Below are 24,817 nucleotides of genomic sequence, written 5' to 3'. Positions count from 1 at the left end.
GGGTGACCAGGTGTATCTCTCTGAGATTGTGATTCAGCCCTGGAAGGTAATGGGGGGGGGAGGGGAGATGTATATATTTTTTAAATTCTCTGACTGATACTGAAGATTAAGAATCATTGGTCTTAAAGATCCCTACGTCCCCTTCATCTGAGACCATCATGCCTCACCTGAGAGGCTGGCACACAACAGGTACTAAATAAATGTTTGCTGCTTCCACTATCACATCCACCCCTGCCAAAAGCAATGGCAGTCATATAGACTCTACTAGGCAAGGTGGCAGCCGGTGCCACATGGAAGATAAACTGTGTTGGCCTACTAGGTCCATTCCTAAATTTAAAAATACCCATGGCCCATTACCAGGAGTTTCCTACCAATGGAAAGAATGGGGAGGGGATGCCGGTAAATAAGTCCATGCCCAAAAGAGCGGAGCTAAACTCCAGAGCTGTGCTTCCCAAACCCTACTGTGTGCACACATCACTTGGGGGACGTATTGAGATGCAAATTCAGGGGTGAGGCTGAGATTCTTCATTTTAAAAAAGTCCCACATGATACCGAAGCTCCTGGCCCAAGAAACAAACCTTTGAAAGGCAATGTTCTGAGCACATTTTGAAGGGGCAAATGTGCACACAAATTTTCTGGGCATCTACTTACATACCACTCGGGTACTGTGCTGGGGCTGGAAAGAGAGATAAAGAAGACACAGAAAAGAGACATCTCAGCATATATTCACAATACAACATGCTTTAAGTTCTATATCAGAAGCATAGCCAAGGGGCCAGGAGCATTCCAGCAAGAAGCCATTTATAATATTTGGACAGCATGATACAGAAAACCATGCGGAACAATGAGGAGGTAGTGCCGTTGCGAGGAGAACAATACACAAGAGGACGTACGGCATGGGCCCACGGGGAGGCTGGAACCACGTCAGCAAACTGCATTTGTATGACCCACTAGCCAGGGCGCTTTTTATATTTTTAAGTTTAAAAAAAAAGAAGAGTATGCTCCATTCACAAAATGGTTCTTAATTTTCTGCTAGCAGGGGAGTGCACACATGTGTGCCTAGAAATAAAATTAATTGGGAAATCAAAGCAACATGTTCTTATTGTATTAGGCACTGCTAGACGGCCATTCTGACTTCCTCCTAAAAGTAGAGCCAACCGACCCTCCCCACTGCCACACAAGTTACTTCTGATCATCAGGCACAGGTGCCAGGTGAAGGGGAACAAGGTACCATTGTCAGTCCAATGGACCCAAGGCAGGGTGAGGCTGAATGGGGAAAGAGCAAGAGGAGGATGAGAAAGCAAGCCTCACACATGGGGGCCGGAGGGGATGAGGTAGGACAGGGCCCAGGACGGTCACTTCTCCAGCCAGAGGTCATGCTCTAGGAGGACAGGAGAGGCTGCAGAGGGGCTGTGCTGAAGTCCCCTCCGTGCTAGATTCCTGGCAGGATGAGAAATGGGGTTCCCGTAAACCAGAAGGAACGCTGCTGGCAGGAGACACTCAGACCTGCTCAAGAGGGCTTTAAATGGAAATATGAGAGCAAGGGAGGAAACTGTTAAGTGCCCAGCAATGCGCTGGGCAAACAAGTGTGTCCAAGACACGGGCACTCCAGAAGGACAGGGGCTCTGGAGTCACAAGGGAGGGAGGCCAGCCTGGACAGCCCTCCACGCCCCCAGTGGCACTGGGGCCAAGGCAAGAGATGAGGTGGGCAGCTGAAGCAGGAGCCTGGGAGGAGATGGCCGTGCTAAGATGGGGGGGGCTGCCTGTCCGAGGTACACAGATGAGCCAAAGAAGGAGCTTCTACTCTGAAGATGGAGGCAACCTAGAAGGAGGCCACTGGGGAAGATGCAGTACAGGCTTTAGGGGCGGCAAAGTCAAGAGCCCTGGGGGTCAGCATCCATAATTAATAGGGAATAGGGAGAACTGAAGCTACGTAGGGCCCATAGCAAGGCTTTTAAAAATGTCTCTTTTTCTTTCTTTGTGGCCAAATATATCTCGATGTCCACAGAGCCACCGATCTGCAGCCCTGCTGCTGGGACATTTCCTCCACGTATTGTGCATACACACCCGTACGACACCACTCCACCCATTGCCCCAATTTGGTTTGCATGTCTGTTTCCTGTGCAGACCACAACCTCCCAGACACTGAAACAATGCCTTGAAATTCACCTATTCCCCCAGTCTCTGGAATGGCAGGCAATAAACGTGGAGATGACAAACTTCCTCGGTGCTGCATAAGTCAGCTACGGCGCTCCTTTTGCAAAAAGCCAACTGTCTGATGTATTCTCACTCACTAAACAACAGTGTGACCACACGGTTAAGGAAACCGTAGAGGTAAGTAATTAAGAGGGGTTTAATTCCAGCCAAAGAAGAGAAGTTTGATACACTGGGCACAAGAACACATTGGGAGAATGATACTGTATTCTCTTGGGTCGTGATCTGAAAAAAGGGTGATTCTGTGACCTTGGAAAAGCAAAGTAGCCAGCAACCAGCAAGGTGCTCAGAGAAACCGTGGGCAACAGAGAAAAAAGACCAACAAAGGTGTGTGGAGAAAGGCAAAATCAGTGATCAGCTTAAAGGGGTACACTGTGGGGGTGAGGGGACTAAAGCTGGCAGAAAGAAGGGAGGAGGAGCTTTAGGGAGGGGCCTGTGAGGAGCACAGAGGCACTTCCTCCGGCCTGCAGTGCACTCACTGAGGACAGACTTCCCAAGGTGCCTTGCTCTCCCCATCTGTGAAATGAGCTGAATCCGAGGTCTCTCCAAGCACAGACTGGCAATGAAGCCAGGAGAGAGCCTGAACAGCCTCGGAGCTCCATCCACCGCCAACACACTAGTGAGACCTAGTGAGTTGTGTCCTAGTGAGACCACAGAGCCTTGCTCTTCTTACATTTGTGTGAGCCGAAGGTGTGCAGCGTCTGCCCCGTTGGAGACCCCAGGCCCACCTATGCCAAAAGGACATGAAAGGGAAAGTGTGTAATGAACTGGCTCGCCTCACCAACAGTTTCATGGACTCTTATACTCTACACACTCCCACCCTCCAACATCCCTATCCTGCCTCAGGCAGCAGCTGTCACGGTCCTCCCCAACATGACTTCCCTGACTCCTGTGGGCAGCTCCATCTCCATCCCTCATTCTTCTCCAGCCCTTTAGTGCTTCCTGGTAATATGAACACCAATATGAACATTGTGCACTTTCATAATCATGAAGTGCCTTCCCACAGACAAGTACTTTAATCCTTAATCCAGACTTTATAGATAACACCAGCACTCCCATTTTATAGAAGAGGAAACTGATGCTTCTGGAAGACATTATCTTCATCTGACCCAGGACCACCTCAACTTCTAGCCAGGACTCTCCCAGCTCCTGAACTAATCAAGAAAGATTCAGCAATCATATCCAGTCCTCTCTAATCTAATCCTTTTGCTGCTAAATAAACCCAGTAATCAAGGTGCCAAGGTCAATCACGTCACTGTCTTTCACCCTCCTGTGCCAGTCCAGGGTGCAGAACCGTGAACCTGCCTCAAGGCCCCAGGCAAGGCAGATGCCGTCACCTTGGCCACTTTCCCCAGCCATGCTCCAACGCTAGCACCCTCCTCACTTCAGTCAGCCCTCCCTCCCAGTCCTGGAGGCTCTCCACTGGTGGGGACACTGACCTCTCTCCTGCATTTCGAGAAAGCCCCTCTCTGGGCTGGCCAGCTCAGTCAACCATCACTGGACCACCCCCCAGGCCTGCTTCCAACATCAAGCCACGTGCCACCCAGCTCCTTCAACCAGCCCCCTCCTCAGACCCATTCCCTGTTAACCCAAAACTTGCACCTGGCAAACAGGTTTCCACCTTTTCCCAATTTCCATCCTCCCACTTGTTCATTATGGTCTCTATAAGTAGACTAAGTTGACCTGCTTCAAATTACAGCTCAGAGAGGTCAGGTGACTTGCCCAAAACCACACAGCTAATAAGTGGCAGAGCTGGGATGTGAACCCAGCTCTCGTAATTCCAATCCATATGTTTGTGCCATTAATTCCCACTTTTTCTCCATTGCAACACTCAGGAAGCCACTTACACATGAGAGGGTACAGACTACAGCTTATTCTCTTTAATAATAATGATTGCAACAAGAGCTAACATTCACAGAGTGTGCACTGAGAGCCAGGTACATATTCAGCACTTTACCTTCAGCCCTAGGAGGTGTTGCTATCCTCGTTTTCAGGTGAGAAAATGGAACAGTAATTTACTCAAGGTCTCACTAGCTGAAGCCCACACTTTCAGACTACCACAGTGCTACAGCACCTCTAGTTCAAATGCAATTCCTAGTGCACAGCAGTGTCAAAAATGTGGGTTAACTGAATTTAAAAAAATGTAGCTGGAGACAACCAAATGGGAGGTTCTGCAAAGTAAGTCTAACCAAATCAGGCAAAGCTGGTGAACACTAGCTATCACTCTTTAGTAGAACTAAAAATAATATTGTTCCTATACAGTCTCTGGGGACAGTGTGGAACAAACTACAAAGTCAGGATTCCTGGTTTTGACTCTCGTTTTGCTCCTGGCAGCTGTGGGGGCTCTGGGCAAGTCCTTTCCACCTACCTCCGATCTCATTTTCCCCAACTATAAGAAGCAAACAAACCAACCAGCCACTGGACTAGGTCAGGGGTTCTCATCAGCATTGGCACCACCCATGAGCTTGTCAGAAATTCAAGTTCATGATCTACCCCATCAGAATCTCTGGGATGGGGCCCAAAAAACCCTCCAGGATGACTCTGATAAGCCTTCAAGTTTGAGAACCAATAGTCACTAGATGATCTCTGCGATTCTTACAGCTCCATCCCTCTGAGAGCCTTAAGTGTCCTCAATGCAGCATCATCAAACTCCTCTCAATGTTGCCCCTCTGATTTTGATCCGGCGTGTACTGAAGTCACCTGGCTGTCTCATCTGGCCATGTCTGACACTTCCTCCTGTGATTAATACAGAAGGCCCCAAGAAACAGACAGGTTATTCCACTGCGCTTCTTTTTCCCATTTACCACCTCAGCGGTATGGATTCTGTCGCTATATTAAAAAATACAAGTAATGTACCAGCAAGGAAGCCACACCATGAGCACTATGGCATCCTGCCCCCATCTTTTAAAAAACTGGAAAGGCGGTTTATCCCTGAGGCCAATCAGTAAGGAACTGCCATATAATCTGAGACAGTGCCTTTCTAAGCCCAGTGGTCTCTTTAGTACAAACCAGCAGAAGGAATGAGAGAATTTGCTTTGTACTCCAATCAATGACATGTGTCGATGAAACAAACCATTTCATGCTTAGTCCTTATGTGAAAGAAAAAAAAAAAAAAAGAAACATATAAACCTTACAAGTATGAAAACACATCCCAAAGAATACTATTGGATTGTCATGACACATTTTTGCAACAAAAAAAAACATAGAAAAAATACGTCATGACATTTCTGACAACCCAATATATTCTCTGTGCAGACTATCAACAAATAGACTATTCATTGCTGCAACCCTGAAATAGTGCCTGAAAGTCTACTATGAAATATGAATGAATGAATGAATGAATGAATGAGAAGGTGCTTGTACCTTCTCCGTGCTGGTCCTGCAGCTTATAGAGATGAACAATTTAAAATCTTATTCTACAGGAACTAAGTTTTAATGTGGTGGTGGCAGTGTTAAACATATCCATCCATTCATGTATCCATGCTGCTGTCCATCCACTCAACAAGTATGACTACCATATTCCAGGCAGGAACAAATGTCTTAAAGAAGTTAAGAGCCCAAAATATGATAGGCATATAGATAACTACAAGAGAAGGTGGAAAATGCTCAGTGCCATGCAAGCACTACAGATAAAGGGCCATGGGAGATGATAAGATTAAGTAATTATCTCCTGCTTAGGGGCAAAGGGTGGAAACCAAGATCAGCTTCATGGAGGAGGTGCTGGAGGCTGACGATCAATTCGGATTCAAACCAGCGGCAGGGAACAGCAATCCAGACTGAGACTATGTTGTGACAAAGACAAAAATGAAAGAAAGCAATGGAAACGAGGTTCCAAACGTCAGTTGGTCCCATTCAACAAGACCATGAATGGCAGAATAAAAAGGATATACGTGGAGACTAAATAGATCAGTGGTTGGCAGGGGCTGGGGTGGAGGAGGGAGGGATGAATAGGTAGATGACAGAGGACTTTTAGAGCAGTGAAAATACTCTGCATATAATGATACATACATGTCATTATACATTCGTCCAAGCCCATATAATGCACAACACCAAAAGTAAACCCTAATGCCAACTATGGACTTGGAGTGATACTCACATGTCTCTATAGATTTACTAGCTGTGACAAATGTACCACTCTGGTGGGGGCGTTGCAACCGGAGGAGACTATGCTTGTGTGGGTGCAGGTGGGATATGGGAAATCTCTGTACCTTCCTCTCAGTTTTGCAGTAGACCTAAAACTGCTCTTAAAAAATAGGCTGACCCTAACCTTAAAAATTAAAGTTATCCAGAGGGTTTTCTTCCCTGGGGTTCCGCCACTGCTTTCCCTGCCCTCCACTTCCTCCCACTGGAGATGGCCGCCCTCCATCTCTCCTGAAGGGCGGCCTGCTGTGCACCTGCTCGCTTCGTCTGGCTTCCCAGCTCCCGCGCCGTCTCAGCTGCCTTCTCATCCCCGTCTTCCTCCCAGTATCAGCGCCTGCCGCAGGCTTAGCTGTACTTCCTATGCCATGTCTTTACACTACTGTTTTCTGTAATTTATAAAACACATACTGCCCACGAGTTTGTATTTTTAATTCCTGTAAGAAGTTTCGGGATCCAATTTGTGTGAAAGTCAGACTGCAACATAATGTAGTATTGTATGATAAAAGCCTCCAAGAATAAAAACAGACAGTATATCCTGCTTATCAGAAACGCAAACACTGGTTCCCTTCCTGGGTGTCACAGATTTCCTTATGAATAACCGTTCTCGGTTTCACATCCATTTGTCCCAGTCTTCTTGAAATAAGTTCTAAGGGTAAAGTTTCTTAATTTTTAAGGCTTCATTTTTCAAACATGTATTGAGAACCTATGCTATGTTAAAATTAAGCACCGTGGCTCACTTAACTTTCACAAGGTAAAACGGTGGTGTTTTGTGAGCTTAAGTACTGTGAGGGATCCCTGACCACTGAACCCACTTTACAAATGAGGAAAACGGGTGTATGGTAGAAGGGCCTGAATCCAAACCCAGCTCTATCAGAGTCCCTGACTGTTGGTCACACATCCACTCAACAATAGGGACAGAATCCGGGAACTTCCCCGATCCCTTTTTGACCTCTGGGATTCCAGCTTCTCCTTGCACTGTCCCTCTACATTTCAGGATCTCAGTCTTCCCAGAAAACAATATGGCTGTAGAGTGGAGATTTTTACGCCCGGCTTTGCCAAAGCCCCCTCCCCCCCAAAAAAAGCAGGCAAGGGCTAGAAGAGTGTGTTCCATTCCATCCCACTTCATCTGCAGCCCCTTCAGTTTATTCATTAAAATTAGATTATAACAGGCTTCTGTATAAAAAAATCCTTCCCCAGCTATTAAAAAAAAAGGGAGTTTTTAAGCCACAGGGGGAATGCAACTTGTTTTTTTTTTTTAATTCAACAGTCATTTACAGGGCACCCACTCCATGCCAGGTTCCATGCTGGGGGCAGAGGATACAATGAGAACAAGGCACGCACGGTCCCTGAATCCACAAGTTTGTATTCTTGTGAATACAAGACTATAGAATTACTATAGAATTACAATGGTGGTAAGCACTAAACATAAAATATAGAGTACTACAGTGACACAACAGAGAGGAAGCAAGCCAGCTTTGGGGTAGGGATCGAGGTGGTGGGGGAGAGGCAACAAAGTTTCAAGGCTGACTAGAAATCAATCAGTCATAGAACTCAATCGGTCAAAGGGACCAATGTGAAACCCTGGAATAGATTCTAGAAAAAAAAGAGGATGTTAATAGAAAAACTGATAGATACTCAAATAAAGTGTGGAGTTTCTAGTAATGTACCAATGTCAGTTTCTTAGTTTTGACAAATGCACTATGGGCATGGAAGATGTCAAAAATGAGGAAAACTGGCTGGGTAAGGGGTGTATGAAAATTCTCTATACAACCTTCACTACTTTTCTGTAAACCTAAAATTATTCCAAAATTAAAAGTTTCTTTAAAAAGATGAGAAAAGAACCTGCTCATCCCTAATATCTTTTCCACATCACAATTGTATGACTGTATAAGGATAGCACATAATAACAGTAGCTAACATTTAAGGTGGGCTTACCACATGTCAGGCTTGGTTCTAAAGGCTTGATACACATTATCTCATTTAATCCTCACAACAAGGAGATAGGTAATTTTATTATTCCCATTTTATGGAAAAAGCAACAGAGGCCTAAAGAGATTGAGGAACAAGTCAAGGTATTACATGGTAGAGCCAGGAAGCAATCTAGCTCTACACGTTTAGCTCAAAGCTTTCAACATGTTTCTGGACTTTTCAAGTAGGCATATGTAACTCGGAAAATCAAAGGACTAACCACAAAGACTGAATGTGAGTATATGTTTAATACAAAGAAGAGGAAAAAAAATTTACTCTCAAGGTAAACTCCTAACTTTTGGAAATCTTTACTGGAGCAGAACCAAACTTCACTGCCATTATCAATGACGTCTTCTCCACATGTGAACAATATCTCTGGGTTTGTGCTGTGGCCTGGGCTCTCTGCCGCATAACTCTTGAAGATCTGTACCACCAGCCCCCTGATCTGCCACTTGCCAGGCGGCCTACTGACATCTTCATCCCTAAAGAATCTGCCCAGGTATATGGTGAAATGAAACACGCAGGCTGCCTTTTCAAGGTCTTCATAACTAGCTTAAGTTTTCAGGCGACTAGTTTTCCTAGATGCTCAAGAATCCACGCAGAGAACCTAACAATGCATTGCTCATTGCTAGAAAACAAAAAGCCCTTCTCTCCGATTTATAATGCTCCTCACTGACTATGGTTTCCACCAGTTCAAAGATAAGTCAGAAAGATTCTCAGCTCTGCTGTGGGATCCTTAAGTGTTGGATTTGGTCTCACCCACTGAACAATATTTATTCAATAAAGAAATGGTTCCAAAGAAAAGACATTCTCCTGGACAGATCTGCATCTGGCCAGGGCAGCCACTCCGATCTGCTCCACCACTGAAGCTATTTGTCTTTAGAAGGTTTGAGTGGACACATTCCATGGGCAGAACCAGAAGCTGAAAGGGGATCCTTAAGAGATGAGGAGAGAGGGAGCAATCCAGTAGGGAATGAGAAAGGAAAATTTACAGCAAGGAGGCTATAGGCTAAAAAGAAATATGCTCGATCCCTACCCCCTCCCAACTAGTAACCCTCAGTTTTTCCTCTGTGTCTCTGAGACTATTTCTGTTTACATTTCTCATTTATTCAGTTTTTTAGAATCCACGTATAAGTGAGATCATATGGAGAAGGGAAAGGGATGAGACAATACAAATTGGTAACTACAATATGGCCTCAGGGATAGAAAAGACAGTCTGGGGAATATAATCAATAATGTTGTAAATATTTTTTAGGGGGCCAGATGGACTCATGCCTTGTTAGGGAGACCACTTCATGGACGGTGTAGAGGCCTGACCGCTGCACTGTATATCTGAAGTTGATGTTGAATAATATTGTATGTCAACTATAATTATATACACATATAGTCACGGGACGTGGAGTAGAGAGTGGGAATGGAGTCAATGGAATTGTAATAGATAAGCATGATATCAGGGGTGGGAGGGCAGTAGATGGGGGAGGGGGATCATTTCAGTGCGAAGGGTGAAAAGGATAACTATTGCAATGTTCTGTACACCTGAAACTAACAATAAAAAATAAATTAATTTTAAAAAAAAAGAAGAAATATGCTTGAGTGGCAGAGGAGGAGGACTTATGACTAAACACTGACAGGCAATATGAAGAAAATGAGCCCAGAAGGAGGCAGGGTGTAGAAGAACCAATTTCCGCTGAATGCCCATGTCTGGGCATAGAGCTTCGCTCAATGCACATTTACTCGTATTGCCAGGCTCAACGGTACATGTCTGATCAAACAACCCAGACTGACTTCAGCTTATGTTGACTTAGCAAATGTTAACACTCACCATTTTCAGGTAAAGGTCCCTAAGAGTACACCTAGCCTACACCTAACATTTCATAGATAAACTGAGGCTCAGACAGGGGAAACCTCGTGCCCGGAAATAGAACCCCAATCTCCCCATTCCTTGTGTGTGCTCCTTTCTGTACAGATATGAATAAAAGGTAGGTCAGGAATGAACACAGCCTGAGGTAAAATCTTCTATGATATGGCGGATGAGATGTGTAGATTATCTCCATTTCATCTCGTATGTTCCATCCGCTGATTACTACTCGAGAGGAGAAAATTGCTAACACTATTTTAAATGAAGTAAATGACTCTTCAGGGAGAATATAAAAGAGTCGCTTGCCTTAGATGAAAAGAATGATACAGGTGGAGAAGAATGAAAAATGAAGAGGCAGGTGATTCATCAGCTGATGGGGAAGGAAAGGTGGAGAAAATAGCATGTTATGGGGTAAACGGAAACTAGACCTGCTTGCATGAAGCTGTTCCCAAAGGAACCAAGACTCACTCCTAAGGGGCTGTGATCAAAAGGCAGAGGCTCTGCCCCAGACCATGTCAGAACGCCTTACAGAAGGGATCGCTTCTGCAGATGGGCCATCGCTCAGTTGGAACCAGGCCTAACGCTGAGTCCTGCTACCTCTTACCTCTCCAGACTCAGGCTATAAGGAAAATCGGTCTAAGTTGTACCCATGTGTTAGGGTATCTCAATCAAATCAGGCATGTCAGAGTGACACAGTTGTTCTGTTCCCAGTGACTCGCTGGCAATCCTCCAGGCGTCTCTGCTTATACACACCGAATCTCTCTCACAAGCCTAGCTCTCCTCAACGAGGAAAGCCTACTCTAATTTCATACCCTCAACTCCAGCCAGAAGTCCCTATGGCAGAAATCACCCACTTCATTGGCACACCTTTCATACAAATTAGAACTCCCAAGCCTGGTTCATTTCCTAGGGTGCACGCCTGGCTACCCCTCCCAGGCTGATATGCTGGTAGACAGGATCCAGGGCTCACAGCAGCTTTTCTTAAACTGCATTGGAACACAAAGCCCACGAAATGTCCTGGGAAAAAAAAGAGGGTGGTGATGCAGGGAGCCTATGATCCAATAACTTTGGGAAGTAAACCTCTTAGAAAGTCATGATGTGCATTAGTTCACTAAAGGCTCAGAAAAGTCCAATGATAAAGATATCCATTTAATTTTAACTCAGACTTTTCCAAACTCACTTGGCTATCACCGTGCCATTGAACACTCTCAACACTTTGGGAGACACTATCGAACAGAATCACAGCATTAAGGGACCTCAGTGCTCCTACAGCAGCACCTCATCCAATTTTTCTACAATTGCACCGCCATACCAGACCGCATATCTTCCGTAAGAGCAAGGACCTTGTCCAACTCATCATGGCGTCCCTGACATCCAGCAAAGAGCCTTACAAACTTTAGGCCAATAAATACATGTTAAATGAATGAACTAAACCCAATCCTCTCATTTCTTAAGATGACAAAATAAAGCTAAATATGTCAACATGACCTCCTCTGTATCTTCCTAAGTGCTTAAAAGAATGTCTTACACAAAGAATGTGCTCAATAATTCTTGAAGAATGGAATGGAATGAAGCAGAAGTGTCTTAGCAATGCCACAAGCCAGAAGTTCCCCTAACATGATGGACGCCTGCCTCTTCTCCTCCTTCACCCAAGCTGGGTGTCAATCAGAAGAAAAGGACGACAACAAATCAGAAGAGGAAAGCCAAGGGAACACCAAAACCCCTTGGGGGTGGGCGGTGGGGAAAGGGTGATTGCAAACTGATGGGGATAAACAAGACCTGTCTGTATCTCATTTAGACTTAATAAGATAGTTTGCTGAATGTTAATTAAATACTCAGTGGTTGTTACCAACTGTGGTGATTAACTTAATTTTGAATTAAATAAGCAATAAATGCTTAACTGAAGTTCTATTAAATTTTACCCAGCAAGTGAGGAATATGAGTCTCTTAATTGGCTTTAAACAAGATAGTTAAGGCAAGTTAGTTGAATTTTTATTACCTGAGGATAACTGCCTTATTAAATCTAAATTGACAATTTTATTTGATATGGAAATGTCATCTGTTCTTCCCATTTACTAAAAGCATGTCCAAAAAGGTTCATGGTTGGTCCAAACTGCTTGGATCAAAATTATTTTGTCTTCTGGTCCCATTTTAAAAATAAATTTATTCAGTTAAGAATGAATACATGTGAGCATCAGAGAGAGGTCTAGGAAAGAGTTCTCTATGAGACTGAAGAACCATGTGATCACATTTTCTAAACCAAAAATCAGGACTCTGTTTTCTCAATATACCTACAGGTTGGAGATGCTGTATAGACATCACCATTCAGACCTTTCCAGGATATTTCCATGGACTAAAAGGCTACTTATACGAAATATTTGAAATTGCAGTTACTATTCAAATAAATGGTTGGCTCTGCTACTGAACAAGCTGTATGACCCTAGGTGACAATGTCACCCTTCCAGGTCTCAGCTACCACATATGTTAAATGAGGTTAGACAGATCACTGACTTCACTCATTTGTTTTCTTTTTAGTATGTTGTAGAATAGTGCCGGCACATAGTAGGTGTTCCATCAACACTGACTGAATAAATAAATTAATACATAAATAAAGTTTAGGCAACTCAAAACAGTAAACATTTTTAGCCCTTTCATTGCAGGCTTCTCCAGCCCGATCGTCTTTAAATATTGCTATTTGATAAGTCTCACAAGGGAAAACAAACTCAAAACCACTACTTCAGAGTTTTTTTTCAGTAATTAAAGGAATGGAAATTAAAACAAAATGAAATATCATTTCTTACATATTAATTTAGCAAAGGCAAATGCTAGCTTTAAAATTAAATACTGGTGAAGATATATTGGGTTGTCGGAAAAGTCATGACGCATTTTTGCTATGAAAAGTCATGACGCATTTTCTATGAAAAACATAGAAAAAATACGTCATGAGTTTTCCGACAACCCAGTAATAAAAAAGTAGATTTACACACTGGTAATGACTCTGCAGATTAGTACAGTCTTTCTGGAAGCTGTATAGCAACTAGTATGAAAAGTAATAGAAATAGTTGGTATTTCTGTATCTATAATTCTTCTCCTTTGCAAAAACTGAAAACTTATTTAGCCAGCCAATAAATATTTATTTAAGGTCTACTATGGGTCATACTCTATGGGGAAATATAAGGAAAAAGATGTGGTTAAAAGAGAACAAAGAGGACAGAGAGAACATTTATTTAGCAGCATCACAACGGCAGGCTTTGGTCTTTCCTACATTGAGCACAGAATTCCTTCCACAATCACATTATGTGGCAGGCACTGTTACCCCTTTTACAGATGAGGAATCGGGAGGCTCAAAGAGGCGAAGCAACCGCCTACATACTCAAGGTTATATGTGTTAATACTCAAGGTTATATGTGTTAATACTCAAGGTTATATGTGTTAATACTCAAGGTTATATGGCTAACGCAGGGCAGAGTCATGATTTGAACCCAAACCTGTGTGACCCTGTAAACCAGAATGCATTGTCTACTACACCCCTGAGGAAAAAAGATACATATTCAGATCACCACATCATACAAGGGATAAAATGACAACCACCGCAAGGGAAAATGGAAGTGCCAAAGAATAATTGTCTTCAGGAAATAATTTGGAAGGAAGAAAAAGCTATTGGCCCACTGATGTTTATCACTACATTTTTTAACATGCTGAATTACATTTAAATTTTTTATTTTTTTTTTTTAATGAAAACTATGGGCCGGCCGAGTGGTACGATGGTTAAGAACTGGCTTGGGACGCCAGAGGGCCCCGGTTCGGATCCCACATATGAGGGCCAGTGACATTGCTCTCCACAGCTGAGATGCTCAACCTGGAGCTGGGCTGCCGTGAGTCGCCCGCGATGGCGTAGGCTGCAGCCCCTGTGGCAGTGGATTGCCATGGGCTACCGTATGTAGCCAGCAGCCAGCGTGAGCGGCCAGCAGCCGTAGTGAGCGGCTGTCCAGAAGCCAGCAACTGATCTGCCTCGCCCGGGAAGAGTGCAATGATGGTGCCAACTTGGGCCAGTGAAGCAACGTCCTCCACAACTAGACTGAAGAACAAAACGACAGCAACTTGTCTGTCCCCTTCCCCCAATTCCCCAGCACTGTTCCCATCCCCACAATTCCCCAATAAAAAAACCTTAAAAAAAAAAAATGAAAACTATCATAGCGCCCACATGGGTAAGTGTTTAAAGCAGGATTTATAAATTTCAAACAAATCTTTAGTTATATAAAGAATAACTATAACGCCCAGACAAAAAGAAGGGAGAGGGGTTTTTTTGTAACAATGTTAAATGGAAGGAAACATCATACACACACAGAAAAGCGGAATGCACTTTTGGAGTTATGATTAGGGTTGTGGTCCCATAAAAGATCACAGAGAGGTATTCAGGTAAAAGAGTTTTTGATGGTGTATTTTTGTTTGTTTTTTTAATGAAGTTGAGTAAATGTATTCTAAGTGAGTTCTTTTTCATTCTTTTGATAACAGACTGATTAATGTTTAGTGGAGTTCAATTCGTTTTGTCATTACTGAAGATGCTCTTAGAACTAAAGTCACTTATTACTTCACTTACAGTATTCAATCATATGTTCATTCAACATGAGTTTAACATTTATTAAATTCTTACAACATATCAGGATACACAATAAATGTTAAGGATATGAATATGAACAAAAGTTAACACCTATCTTGGGGATCTTCCCAGGCTGGCAACAGGAGGAATCTGAAATTATGCTAAAAAAAACCTCAAATTAAAGTCCTGTTCAACATCTAATTAGGGTGAGCCCTGGGCAAGTCATTTAATCGTTCTCAGCCTCACATTCCTGATCAGTAAAACTTGGACAATAATAACTACTCACAGGACTATTGTGAGGATTTACCTATAATTTGTAGGAAAACACACAATGAACTGTAAAGTACTATGAAAATAGCAACTGGCAGAAAGTGTCATAACCATATTGGAGGGTTCCATTTCAATCAGTTTCCTGCAAGCTAGCCTAGGCCACAAAGATCTTCCTGATGGGTGGGTGTAAACTCATTGGCACCAAAATGGTAGTTCCTCGCTACTCCCCACTTAGATGATTAGGATGATTAGGCACTAGAAAAGGTATAGCCCACCTTTCCTGGTGCCTAATCATCCATTTTAGACTCTTTGCCTTTTGTCCAATTTGTCTAAAATGATCCTAAGGCTCCAAATGGGTACAGGACACCCAGGTAAGACTATTACAAGTATTTTTTCCAAGGGAGGGAGGGAGGTTAAAAAGAGTCAGGGTTGATAGACCTCAAAGACATTCTAGGTCAAGTCTTCAAACAATGCCTGAGTTTTCACTGTAACACTTCAGTCAGCCACTGCTTGAAGATCTCTAGTGATTAGAGATTCAATAACTCTAAAAAGGGGCTAATTCCATTAAGAAATAACAGATTTCATGGATTCTTACAAGATAAAACTGGATGGAGATCTTCCTCTTGACAGGTAGCTAACTCTTCAGCCATGTGCTCTGTCACCCTTCTGAAGACACCGGGCAAAGGATGGGATCTCCTTGGGGTTATGCTGGGACCAGGGCTATGGACCTCCTGCTCAGGTCTGGACTTATTCTTAAGTGAGAAGAATGGGTGACCTCTATTCTACCTGCAAAATATCCCTCATATCCATTTCCTCAACCCTAATTCAACTTCATTTTGTTTCTTGACCTGCGCTATTGCAGTGCATCTCACCATATCCAGTACCCTCCCTTCCAATCCACCCAGTACACCATAACCAGTTGTTTTCCTAAAGCACAGATCCAATCACCTCACTTCCCTACTTGATGTGCTTTTCATAATGCAGTCTCAGCTCCTCTGTGCAGTAATCAAGACCTTTTCAATCTGAGCCCCCACCCACTTTTTCACCCTCATCTCCATGGCCTCTCTACTAGGCAGTCCATCCTCATTGACGCCAGTCTTCCAAAGCACCATGCACTTTCTCACCTCCATGTCTCTGTCCATGGTATTTCCCTTGTTTCCCTTCCCTCTCCTCCTCTAGCCCACCAAACTCCCACTCATCCTTCAGGTCCCAATCAAATGACAGTCTTTTTATTTGTAAACTTTCCTCCAGGTCCCTAGAGTATATCACCATTCAATCAGAGCCCCCAGATATTTCTGCACATATTTTTATATCCTATCTTGATTATTTAAATGATCTCCTGGAGACAGATGTCACACAGCATTCATGTTTCCATCCCCAAACTCAGATGAGTTTCACTCAGTCATTCACAAGCACATATGGCACATGGTGTTGAATGAATAAACACAGGTATGTGACCTATAGGTGCACAAATGTATCTTTAGGCTCCTGTCTAGCTGCCATTACTGGAACCCTAATATTCTCGAAGTAACACTGCTAGGCTGTGGCCAAGAGAGATTTCCAGGTTGGAAATGACAGGCTACTGGAAAGCTGACCTACCTTTCACCTCATTCTAAGAAAATGTGTCCCTTACCCTCCAGGTCACTGCAGAGTTTGCCTTTCCCATGAGTCAGGGCACACCCCGCCCTGTGCATGGCAACTCCCTACTGCAGTTCCTAAAAAGGCTTCCTTTTCATACCAAACAAGGCAGAAGCTCTAGATGCCATCTAAGTTTTTGTTTGTTTGTGTTAATTCTTATTCCTGGGAATTAAACAAGAACCATATTCAGTGGAAATTAATTAGGAAGGGTAAGTACAGGTTACTCTGTTGACCTATTGGCACAGAATTGAGTGCTGCATTGGACTATGGCGGTTATAGTTAGAGATCTTTATCAAGACACCACTGGATGGAAAATAATAAATTCAAAAACCCAGCTAAAGTACACTCAGGGTCAGAGAATCAATCTTATTTCTTAACTATTAATAGCCACAGCAAGTTTAGCTACCCATCACATCTTGGACTAAGACTTCCTGTCCTTCAATGTCTAACCCAAGGCCCAGCACTCCCAACAAGTGTCCGCACATGTTCCAGTGGACGCACACACTCCCAAAGTCCTCATTTGTACTGCCCTTGTGGCAATTACTTATGTTTCAAACAGGTATTAATATGTTTTCACCAACCCTAATAAACTCTAAGTGCCACAATCTGGGCATCCCTTTCAAACATCTTCAACCTTTTGCCTCTATGAACACAATTCAATTGAACAAACATTTCTTGAGCACCTAGCATCTCCTCTAACAAAAACAGTAGAATTTGTTGAGTCCTTATCTTAGGCTGGCCCGAAGCATATTGCTTACACTACCTCACTCAATGCTCACCTACAAGTAGGGTGACCACATGACTTATCCACCAAAGCAAACACTTGTGAGAGTGAAAGGGGTCACTATTAATATTACATCAGGGCACAGGCAGAAACAGGGGCTGTCCTGGGCAAACCAAAAAGTACAGTCCCTTTACTTCTGAAGCAATTACTGTTGCTACAGCCATTTTAACAGATAACAAAACTGAGGCTGATATTAAAGGCAGGAATCCCTTAACATCCAAAACGGGGTCTCCTAAAACTGCAAAGGAAGTCACACTACATTTGCCCACGAACATCTTCTCCTAACGAGGAAGGCCCTCTATGTCCTGAGCTCTCTGCAAGGCGGCAGCTGAGCTGCTGGTTGACGGCCTGAGTGACTAAGGAATGCTGACAACGGCTATGGTAGGAAAAGTGTCCATCCTGGAGGTGGAACAAGACCAAAGCACACGTCTTGAAGGTCTGTGAAATAACCCTGCCCTGTCCTGAGCCTTTTACTTACCTGTACCATGAAAGGTTCCCACACACATTCCTGAGTTGGGGCTGACAACACCCCCGGGCACTGGTTTTCCATTTGAACTACAGGGGGCTTTGATGTGAAGCAATGACACAGCCATTATTGCAGTAGAAGCAAACCCTGCAGGGCTGAAAAACATGACACAAACAAAACCCAAGAGAGTGGGACGGTCACAGTGGAAGAAAGAACACTGCACAGCCATGCACTGGTGACGAAGCATCTCTCTCTGCAGAGCCTAGAAATGCCTGTGAACGTCTGTGGAACTCACCCCACTTTGCTGAGTGTGGTATTCTCAACAGTGATGCCCTCATTAATAAGAGGTCTAAAAATGAGTAAGTTGGTAAACCAAATCATGTCTGTGACCACCCCAGGGAGCATCCTCCACTAAGTGGCACAGCTAGGGTTTGAACTTGGAGCTGTCTGGGTCTAAAGCCCATATAACCACCAGCAGGGTAAGGCGCCATCCCTGTGTGCTAAACACTACGCGGGGCGCCAGAAATTGCAACATTACACATTACATGACCGTTTATAAAGCACTGTCATGGAAACGTCTCTGGTTCTCACAAATGCACTGTGATATATCACATGATCTCTACTGGAAGGTAAGTAAGACTCACTCAGGGATATGCTGGAACCTGCTTAAGATCACAGGCTAGGGGGTGGCTCAAACACAGGTCTTTGCTTTTCCTATACCAAAAACCACTGGTGATCGTGCTGCCAAAATGAGAGCATAGTAAATCTCAGACCCTCAGGATTCTGGGGTCTCCGAACTGATTCTCAACATCACAGACACAGGCAGCTAATGTTACTAATCAGCACACAATGAAATAATAACAGTTTCTTACCTCTGTTTAGGGCTTGCTAAGGACTTTCACAGGAATTTCTCAAGGGCATTTACAGAAGATATGAAGCAGGACAGGAGCTTTGAAGGCAGGAGTCAGACTCTCACTCTGCCACTTAAGGCCAAACACGCCATGAGAAGGTTTCCCCAGCCCTGAACTTGTGCCCGCACTCTGCCAGACAAGGCTGATCCTGCGGACCCATCTCTTGGATTGCAGTTGGGAGCTGAGTAATAAAACCAATTGTAAAATGCATTCGCTATGTACAAAGTGCTATGAAGGTCATGAAATACTTACTAATGGGTTCTGTGAGGTGGGTTATGGTGAGCAGGTTTAAGAGAGAAAGATAAAACAGGAGGATTTACCCTGTAACAGATCAGATGAAATACTGGCAGCCTGAAAACCTTTAGGCAAGCAAATATAAGTAAAAATAAAAGGGAAGTGCCTGGGTAGGGGTGGGGCTGTCAGAAGCAAGGAACCTGGGAGTTATCAAGGAGGCAGAAGCGTGGGTCTTGCAAACAAACCACAGGCATAAATGGCAGTAAAAGAAATAAATCCCCAAACCACACACACACTCAAGCTGAACCATCTTAATCACTTTGTTTTCAAAGCGCGAAGCACAAAGTTCAAGACCAGTAACAATGATTTCTAAGTTATATCCCCTCCCAAATTCTCCAAAGCAAAGCCCCTGGGGGTGGGGGCTAACAGAGAAGGAATGTGTCAGGTCAAGCTCAGCAGAAACAGAATCAAAAACACCTTTGAAAGAGGGCTGGCCACAGCCCAATTCCAGCTCAGCTGACAAAGGTGTGACTGAGCAAGGCTGTCCCTTTCCTGGGGCCTCAGTTTCCTCGCCTTGTACAATAAGGAAGCGGGTCCCTGGAGGCACCCAGGCCTCAGCCGCGCTTCCAAGGCAGGAACCGCTGCCAGCTTGGGGTTCTATGGTCTGTAAGCTTTGGTCACATAAGACAGTTTGTCCAGCCAAGGCTGATAAGCTAAAAAATAATAAGGACAAGAGTCAGAATTAAGCTGCCTGATTGTAACAGCAAACAGCTTCCAGAATCCTTTTTTCCCTGTCTACTCTACTGACCTGGTACAGGCCCAGTAGTTCCTGTCCTAGAACATTTCAGCAGCCTCCTAAGCAGGCCCCTGCTATGGAGTTAACCTGCTATCACTCTACACCAGAGCTCTCTGAAGCACAGATCCAACACGGCCCTCCTTTGCTCACCAAGTAACAAAACCCTCCTGCCCTCTCACCCCCCAACCATTAGCTCATCATCCTTAGCTCATCCTATCAGCCTTTACCATGTAACCCTCACACGAGCTAGCACCATCTTTCACAGTGATCCCCAAACACATCCTTCTGTTCCCCCAAACACGCTTAGGCCTCAGGCCTGTACATACTTATCAAAGTCTCTCTGCCTCGAAAGCTCTTCCACCCCTGTCCACCATATGAACTCCTACTCACTCTTCAAAACCCACCCCAAATGTCTTCTTTTTCCTGAGCATTCATCCCTTCTTCCAGGTTCTTCGTCACTCCTTTCTTAGTGCTCCCATTAGCCCTTTGCTCATCACCCTGGTAGGATTTTACCACGTTCCATTTCAATCTCTCTGCTATGCTAGAATCAAAACCCTTGAAAACAGACCCTTGTCTTTGTAAGCCAGTATCTAGCGTGTCTGTCTAGCACATGGTACTCACTCAGTATACATGTGCTGAGCTGAATACAAGAGGTTGAGCTGGATTTCATCACACATACATGTGGGGTAAAAGGGGGCAAGAAATCTAAGAATGGCTTCATGGTACAAGGTGGGTTTTGGCTCTGAACTGAAAGGACCATGGGTTTACAACAAGCAGAGCCAATGGAGAGAGGCCAGGAACTCCAAGTAGAGAAAACTGCATTAGCAAAGACGTGGATAAGGAAATAGGGGAATGTTCAAAGACAACAGAACCACCTGGCTGTGTGAGACAAAAGTGAAAGGGCAGTTTTAATTGCGATCACTCTTAGGAGCACTAGTTTAGAGACTCAACTCTGTACTCCCAGTCCCCTGATCTTGACCCTGACAGTGGAACTGCCCGATACCACCTGTGGCTGGTACAACATAGGTGATTCTCAACCCAGTCCTGGGACTCCAGAGACCCAAGCTTCTGGGTCAGTAAAAATAGTACCCTTCCCCTCACATTGCTATCTATGTTTACAGTGAACTAAATCAATCCCTTTCTTCATCTAACCAATATTTCTGGAGCACCTACCATGCGCCAGGCTCTCGTCTGGACCCTGGAAACATACCACTAACAAAGGTATTCTTGCAATCCTCATGAAGCTTATTTTAAAGCACAGGGGAGACAAAGACAAGCAAACGCATAGGGTCAAATGGTGATTCATGCTTATATTGTGTCGGTAAACGTTACTCATTCATTTCGCAGTTACTGAACATCTTCAGGGCACCAGAGATGATAGAGTTTCCAAGATGAGAAAACCAAGGTCTTATTTACTTTGCTGGGTGCCATTCCTGGAGTCAAACTCCTCTCTCCAGAAAATGCCTGTATCTATGACCCATCCAAATGTAAATGACCCACCTGAGGCAGGTAGGCCTCAGGAAAGATTTGAGTTGATCCCTCAAAGTCCTAAGCTTATAAGCCATCTAGGAAAAAAGGGTCTGCATGACTCAGGACGGGGAAGGTCCAACAAGAACTATTTGGCTCAACTCCAGAGGACAACTAGCATTGTCCCAGGAGCCATAGATCAAGGGCAATGACTGAGTTCAAGACCCTCAATTACTTCCCTACTTTATTATTTGAATGCCCCAACTGCCTCTCTGTAGGGATACTTCAAATCCTTATGACCTAAGTACCAGAGATGCAAGGTACAATATGGCGACTATAGTTAATACTGCTCGATGATATATATGAAAGTTAAAGTAAATCCTAAGAGTTCTCATTACCAGCAATTTTGTTTCTGTGTTGCTTTTTATTTCTATTGTATCAACAGGAGATGATGGATGCTAACAAAACTTATAGCGGTAATCATTTCACAATATATGTCAAACCATTACGCTGTATACTTTAAATTTATACAATGATGACAATATCTCAATAAAACGGAAAAAATCCTTATCACTACAGAGAACTGGGGAAGGGGGGGGGGCAAGGGGAGCAGATGGTTTGCTAGAGAGGCTCTGGCTTCTCCAGTTAGCTTTGGGGAGAGAAAATGCCCAAAGGGTAGAGGAAATGGTCGAATCTTAAGAGAGGGAATGGTGGGAGTAACCAGTGTGGAACTGAGAAACCTGCTCACCCAGACAAAGCCTCAATGATGACAATAAATGTACACCGAATGCAATTCCTAGGAAGAACACTGAAAAACAATGTTTATTTGAACTTCTCATTCTGGGCACATAAAAGAGCAGTGAAGAGGCTATAGATCAGGCAAATGTTGGAAACTCAGCCATGCCACCTAGTAGTTGTGTAACCTTATTTAACCAAACTCATTGTCTCATCTGCTAAATGAAATTGATAACCATAAAACCTACTTTAATGAATCCGTATAAGAATTACTCAAAAAACATTCCAAGTTCTTATTATTACTATTATTATTAAGAAAGAACAATAGGAAGATTAACATTTTCTAGCCTCAGTCCTGCGGTTTAGCTGCTTCCAAGCCTGAATCCCATTAACCCTCTGGCCACCCACTCACCCTATTCGTGGAAGGTCAGAAGAGGTGCAGTCCTCAAGGATACATCCCCGTCTTTCATTTCTGTAGCCTGCATTAGGAATGCACAGGCCATTTCCTCCATGCCTCCAGGGAACCCAGAGCTGACCCACAACTCACTTCCAGGCCTTCCCCCGCTTCTTCTCACCCTCAGGGTCTCGCCTCATACACACCTTGAACTCCAAGGATTTCCACCCAGATAGGAGCTTCCTGCACACAGCGCAACTTTATCTCCCCTTCCTCACCTCCGTTTGTTTCTTCCAGCAACGCACAATCTCCCATGCCATATTCCAGGAAAAGTCCCCACCCACCAATATGCACACACTGAGCTAAGACTTCTAATTACTGTCCAAGGTCAAAGTCTCAGTTTCACTCAACCAGTTGCTTAAATGTGTTACTATGCTTCCTGTATTACTATACAAATACCTATTCCCAGAGATGGTTCCAGAGCTTCTGCCCAGGCTTGTTCTCATGGGAAGCTCTAGAGAACCATTCAGTGGCCCCTACAACCTATAAGATAATTTAAACCTACTGAGCAAAACATAAAAGTCCCCCCCTTTCTCTAATTCCCACAGCCCCCTTCATGCTAGCCATTCAAAACACAGCCTCAAGAATAAAATGTCCCTACATCAGCACTTGCCTCACAGGTCGTCTCTTACCTGCCCTTCTTCCACGTGGCATCTCGTACTTAGCCCCAAAGACTCTCTTCAGACACCACTCCCTCAGTGGTGACTTCCCTAAAATCGACCCTCTTCAGTGCAGAGCAGTGGAAACATACCCCCTAGAACAGGTCCACGCATGCGTACACATACACACACACACGTGTGCTCCTCAAAGACAGGGACCATGTCCTTTCCATTTCTGTACTCCCTGGGCCAGCCAGTTCCTGGTTCACAGCAGGCAGGCTCCAGAACGTGTGTGCTTCCTGCACTGCTCTTCTCCTTCCTGTGTAAAAATAGCCGTGTGTTCCATCCTCTGGTTTTACCATGTTACCTGGCATCTTCTATTGCCCGGTCAGTTTTCCATTAAATGCAGCAAATCTCTGGGCTAAGGGGGCTTCCCAATCCCTGTGGGTTACACTCTGTCCTTCCAAAAACCTATCATCATTCCAGCATTTTAAACCATAATTCTGCAATCAAATCCAATCTGACTCTTCCCCAGTTCCCAATTAACCCATGCTAGTTCCACAGCTGGGGTCAAGTCACATATTAACACCAAGAGTCAAAGTTCTGGGTTGTAATTCTGAGCGCATTTCTAATTAGCTGTGTGACCTTGGGCAAGTGTTACAATGGAGATGACAGTGTCACCAGGCCCAATTCTCAGGGGATTTTTGAGATTCGAATGGGATATCTGATGGGAAAGTGCTGCATAAAGTGCAAAGCACTTGTACATTCATACAGGGTATGATTAACCAATTTTATCACATCTAAACCATTGACTGTAAGATGTACCATCATGAACTTAGAATGAAAAATTGCCCAACTATGACACATCTATGATTATAACACAACCCAATTTCAGTAATATTAAAATTTGAAAAAAGTATGTCTTAGAATTGATGAAACACAACTTATCTGTCTTTAAAATACAGGAGCCTGCTACAAAATCTCCAGGTTTACCCGAGGTGAATAATAAGCACTCGGTAATTTAGGTCCAGTAAATGAATGAACACCCACTGATCATATTCTCAGGCCAAATTATTGCCACTCTCACTAGACATGGGCAGCAGAAGGCTTCCCAGTGCCAGTCCCTCTCCTCTCAATCATGTCCCAGCCTACTCAAAACCCTCCATTGATGGCTTCAGGTCGTATTCAAACTCCTGAGCCAGGCATTTTCAGGCCCTTCATAATCAAGCCTCCTTTCCCACCAGTTACTGCCTGGAACTGACTGTCTACCTCCCACAGAGCAAAGACCTCTCCACCAGAAGATGTCACCCCAAGGATCCTACTCAGTCCCAGCCATAGAAAACCAGCTCAGCAGCTCGACTTCTCCTCCCGCTGCCCATCCACAAAGCCAACTCTAGGCCGGCCTGTTGCTTACAGAGAGCATGGCACTTGGGGGGCTGCCTGACCCAAAGCTCCCAGGCCTGTACCCCTTCCATTCAGACAGCTAACGCCAACTACTTATCCCCCATAGAGAGTCAACAATCCAGATTGTAAAGGCCTGGTGTCGGAGTTGAGGGACGATCTTGCGGAGATTAAATGTAAGACACACAATCTTCCTTTCACCAGTTCCCTAGTATTGGCAGGAACCCTGGAGGGAGGACGGTTGGTCATGGTGTAGAGTGAACCCTATGGGAGTTCTGCCCC

At 44.2% G+C, this 24,817-nt stretch overlaps 1 protein-coding gene across 3 annotated transcripts in view; it reads right to left on the bottom strand.

Moving 5' to 3' along the window:
• LPP (LIM domain containing preferred translocation partner in lipoma) overlaps positions 1-24,817 on the bottom strand; it is a 663,248-nt gene that overhangs the window by 632,082 nt on the left and 6,349 nt on the right. Inside the window, exon 2 of one of the 3 annotated variants that reach the window (XM_019623587.1) lies at positions 4,791-4,950. The exons of the other annotated variants lie outside the window; for them this stretch is intronic. The gene's annotated coding sequence lies outside the window, so the exon portion shown is untranslated. The remainder of the gene's footprint in view (positions 1-4,790; positions 4,951-24,817) is intronic. 3 annotated transcript variants of the gene reach the window in all.

The sequence above is a fragment of the Hipposideros armiger genome, unplaced genomic scaffold, assembly GCF_001890085.2.
Source record: "Hipposideros armiger isolate ML-2016 unplaced genomic scaffold, ASM189008v1 scaffold_14, whole genome shotgun sequence".
NCBI classification, from domain to species: Eukaryota; Metazoa; Chordata; class Mammalia; order Chiroptera; family Hipposideridae; genus Hipposideros; species Hipposideros armiger.
Note: the sequence above shows the minus strand (reverse complement) of the source record. Positions and strands in the feature narration are given on the sequence as shown.